The sequence below is a fragment of the Megascapheus bottae genome, chromosome 3, assembly GCF_031878675.1.
Source record: "Megascapheus bottae isolate mThoBot1 chromosome 3, mThoBot2.hap1, whole genome shotgun sequence".
Classification (NCBI taxonomy): domain Eukaryota; kingdom Metazoa; phylum Chordata; class Mammalia; order Rodentia; family Geomyidae; genus Megascapheus; species Megascapheus bottae.
Window position 1 is genome coordinate 35,673,463 of NC_143511.1, and position 5,036 is coordinate 35,678,498.

Genomic DNA, 5,036 nt, shown 5'->3' on the forward strand with positions numbered 1-5,036 from the left:
CTCTCAGTTCCTGCATTCTCATCTGCCCAGGACTTCTCACTCACCTGGACAAAGATCCAGAAGACTTTCGCCAGGGCTCATCACCTTGTTCCACTTGAGTTTTGGTTTGGAAAATGCAATTCCTACTCATAGAAAACAGAATCAAGGAGACCTTAAGCAAGAGACCTTTAAGAGGCTATACAGAACTCAGGCATAGGAAATGGTAGGAAAGTGTCAGAAATGGGGTCAAAGATGTCTAATCACTGAGAAAAGATGAGCAAGGATCGGGGATCCTGGATCTAAAGGCTTTATAATGATTCTGCTATGTGCTTAGTTGATTACTATCTTCTCCCACATGAAGCAAGATACCTTTTGTGTCCTGTCACTGAAATAACCTACAGAGGTCCAGCATGAAAATGCAATGTCAGTCATCACACACACACACACACACACACGCGCGCGCACACACACACACACACACACACACGCATATACATACATGCATACCACAAATACCACACACGCACACACCACTACAACATATGAACAAACTCTGAGAGGATGAGGAAAAACTTGTTGCATCAACTATGTGGCAGGTATTAGACAAAAGCTTAAGATGCCTGTAGGCAGCTTCTGAAACCTTACATGTTCTGGCCTTACCAGTAAAACTGGGTGGCTGTAATTATTCAGCATTACTTCTTTGCACAGGGTTCCCCCTGGGCCAGGACCCCGTAGGTTCTTCATCTTCTAGATGAAGGCCACAGTAGTATCATGGAAGGCCATTAATACCTGTAACACAGTATTCCTGCTTACTAAAAAACCCAATGTGGGGCCTGGAGCGCGGCCTAGTGGTAAAGTGCTTGCCTAGCATGCACAAAGCCCAGCGTTTGATTTCCCGGTTCCACACATTCAGAAAAAGCTGGAAGTGGTGCTTTGGCTCAAGTGGCAGAGTGCTAGCCTTAAGAAAGCCCAAGGACAGTGCCCAGGCCCAGAGTTCAAGCCTCACGACAGGCAAAAAAATAAATAAATAATGTGCTCAGTAATAAGTTTAAGCTAAGACAGTCACATGACATTTACAGATCCTGCTCTTTTCCCTGAATCCTCCTTGAGAAACACCCTGGGCACTAACCAGCCCCACGGACCCCAAAGAACCGACCAACGGCCAACACTTACCCCTCCCAACAGAGATTTTTACTCGGATGTGTCATGGCCCCAAAGGCCAGAGGCACCTCCCGGGGTCAGCGGAGGATCGAATGGTGGGATGCGGATGGGACCCTAGGCGTCTGAGCATGGGCGGCACTTGGGGGATCGTCCTCCAGGAAGCTGCTCCGGTTCCTAAGAACAGTACGTAGTGACCACTCCAAACTCCATGGGGGACCCCGGGAAGGAGCGCCCTCCCACTCGGGGACTCTCCTCCGCTGTTTGGTGTCCAAAGCCAATGCCTCTCCTCCAGGTAGGAGGGACCAGGACCCCCTGCGGGCACGCCACAGAAGGACCGTCAGCCTCCAGCGGTTAAGACCAGGAGCAGCTGTACTAGCCCCAAACTGCCCAGGGGTACAAACTACAACACCCACACTGCCTTGCGGCCCCCAGTATACCATCCGCACTGCCTCAGAGCACAAACTACAATACCCACATGGCACTGCGGCACGGACTACACAACCCACAAATGCTCCAGAAAAAGAGCCTTCAATACCCAGAATGCCGTGAAGGACGAGGCCAAACTCTTTTAACTGAGCCAGACCTGTACCTCGAGGCTGCCAGGATTCGCTTCTTGTTACCTGCAGATATCTTTAGGACAGCTCTCGTCCTGTATTCCTAGTACTGCACAAGAGGTATGTAGGATCTTGAAATTGAAAAAAAAAAAAAAAAAGTAAAATCCAACCCTTCGGTACTAAGCACTAATTTGAAAAAGAAATGTTAGCCACCTTACCTAGATGCTTGCTTGGCTTTCACCTTGCAAGTTTTACCCTATGTTTTAAAACAGTGTTTTGTTTTTTGTGGGTCCTGGGACTTGAATTCAGGGCCTGAGCACAGTCCCTGAGCTTTTTTTGCACACAGCTATTGCTCTACCACTTACACCACAGGTGCATGTGCAGCTTTTCGATTGGAGATAAGAGTCTCATGGTCTTCTTTCCTGCCCAGGCTGACTTTAAACTGCAATCCTCAGATCTCAACCTCCTAATAGCTAAGATTACAGGCATGAGCCACCAGCACCATGACACCAGTGTTCTTAAATGACAACATGTATGAATGCATTTTTGTAGTGCCAGAAATGCTGAGGGGAGGAGGTGTTAACGATGTTGATTCTAAAATTTATCTTTAAAGATATAGCTGTGATGCATGACACATGCAACAGTATGAATGAATCACAGCATGTATACATAATAAAAGAATTCACACAAAATAGACTAAATTCTATACTATTCTGTTTACACAGTATTCTGGAACAAGACACTTTGTTGTTGGAGGGGAGAGGAAATTGACTGCAAGGGCAACATGGAATCATCTTCCTAGAGTAACAGAAATGAATGTGGAGGTACTCACAGACCATACATTTGTCCAAATTCGTCACCTTGTACTCTTTAGTGAATTTACTGCTTGTAGATTCTTTTTAAACAAAACTGACATTTTAGTTTAAAAACTACAGATGTACACATCCTTAAATCCAGCCATTCAAGAGTGTGTATGGGGGGTGGTGGTAAATAGGGCTTTAACTCATGGCCTGGGCACTGTCCCTTAGTTTTTCCTCCCCAAAGCTAGAACTCTTTCACCTGAGTCACACCTCTGTTTCCAGGTTTTTGCTGGTTAACTGGAGATAGGAGTTTCATGGATGACTTTCCTGCCTGGGCTGGCATTGAACTGAGATCTGTGTATCTCAGCCCTGCTGAGTAGTTAGAATGACAAACATGAGGCACCAGCGCCCAGCCAGCCATTCTCTTTAAGAATCTATTCTACAGAAGGACTTACAGGTGTAAGTATGTGTTTACAAGCTTATCATAGCATTGTTTACAATACCTTACTAAAGGGAAACTAAGAAGAGGAAGTAATAGGAGACTTCTTACTTTGAAGGTTTTGGGTTTTTTGGTTTGTTTGTTTTTTTTTTTTGCCAGTCCTGGGCTTGGGCTCAAGGCTTGAGCACTGTCCTTGGACTTTCTCAAGGCTAGAGCTCTACCACTTGAGCCTCAGCACCACTTCTGGCTTTTTGCTATGTATGTGGTACCAAGGAATCGAACCTGGGTCTTCGTGCATGCTAGGCAAGCACTCTACCACTAGGCCAAACTCCTGGCCCCTTGTTTTTGTTTTTTGCCAGTCCTGGAGCTTGAGCTCAGGACCTTGGCACTGTCCTTGGGCTTTCTCAAGGCTAGTGCTATATCACTTGAGCCACAGCACCATTTCTGGCTTTTTCCATGTAGGTGGTACCAAGAAATCAAACCCAGGGCTTCATGTATGCTGGGCATGTACTCTACCATTAGGCCACACTCCCAACCCTACTTCAAGATTTTTGAATCAAATGTGAAGCAATTTCCATGGTGTAGATGAGAATTCTGGTGGCTTAGGTGAGAGTGACCTCTCTGGAGCAACTTTCAGTCCTTGGCAGACCATTCCCCTCTCACCTTCACATCTGTGAAATGCCTCTTCATTCCTAGAGCTTTCTCATTTCTAATTCTGAGTGCTGTAGGGTTTCCGTTGCTTCTGGGGTATTACACCCTTGTTCTGAGCTCTGAACATTGAAGATACTCAAGAACAGGGAGGACATTAAGGGTCGTGGTCAATTCCTCACTGATAAGGACTTGAAGTGTTGTTTGTTGACAATTACCACCAGATGGCAGTATGGCTCTGTTCCCTGAAAGCTCAACCTATGACATTCCAACTGTATAATTTTTTTTTTTTTTAAGCCATGGCTACCTATAAAAAGGTCAAGGGCTGGGATTTTGCCTAGTGGTAGAGTGCTTACCTAGCATGCATGAAAGATCAGGTTTGATTCCTTGGTACTACATACATAGAAAAAGCCAGAAATGGTGCTGTAGCTCAAGTGGTAGAGCTCTGGCCATGAGAAAAGCCCCAAGGACAGTGCTCAGGCCCTGAGTTCAAGCCCTTGAACCAGCCAAAAAAAAAAAAAGGAGGGGTGAGTCATTGAGTACTTGAAATATGACTAATTCTAAAAATTGTTTTCATTTTTTTTTCCCCTTTTTCCTTTTTCTTTTTTGTTGGTCATGGGGCTTGGACTCTGGGCCTGGGCGTTGTCCCTGAGCTCTTCAGCTCAAGGCTACCACCCTATCCCTTGAGCCACAGCACCACTTTCAGTTTCCTAGTGATTAACTGGAGATAAGAGTCTCATGGACTTTAGTGCCTGGGCTGGCTTTGAACCTTGCTTCTCAGATCTCAGCCTCCTGAGTAGCTAAGATTACAGGCGTGGGCTACTGTACCTGTGTTTTCAATGTGAAACACACATGGAATTTTGGAGACTTGGTAGGAAAAAAAACCCACAAAATATACCATTCATGTATTAACATTGGGTATATGTTGAAAGTAATACTTTGTATATATTGAATTAAATAAAAAATTTAAAATTATTTCCACCTGAATTCTTTGTACTTTTTTTTGCTAGTTATTTTTTAATATATTTTTTATTGTAATTAATAGAAGGGTTACATGGTATTTGCCAGATAAATGGTGCCTTAATTCCCACACATTGATACCCTTTCACATGTCGTGGTCGTTTTACTTTTTTATGTGACTAGCGAAAAATTTAAATGTATCCATGCGAATTACATTGTATTGCTACTGGACAGTGCTTCTCTGTAAAATCTCACAGCAGAATCAACCAGGAAGTCAGAGCCAGGGCTGTATGCCATAGAAGTACTTCACCAGCAAAGCCAGTCCAGAGTGATGGATCACAGCAAAGCCCTGAAAGCAACAGGCAATCCTTTGGCAATCCTTTCTTCTCCTCTCTTAGACTGTAGGTCTCCATGGGACTCTGTGAGTAATGCAGCTCTGACTAGGAGCCAGTAGTACACTCACCATATGCCACAATGCATCTGTAACCTCACTGG

General features: G+C 44.7%; 1 long non-coding RNA gene across 1 annotated transcript; it reads left to right on the plus strand.

Annotated features, from left to right (window-relative positions):
* The first annotated feature begins 1,400 nt into the window (after positions 1 to 1,400).
* LOC150065326 (uncharacterized) lies at positions 1,401 to 3,027 on the plus strand. The gene is made up of 3 exons (XR_016534948.1): positions 1,401 to 1,814; positions 2,420 to 2,518; positions 2,777 to 3,027. It is a non-coding gene; the product is annotated as an uncharacterized LOC150065326 (long non-coding RNA).
* Positions 3,028 to 5,036: the final 2,009 nt, after the last annotated feature.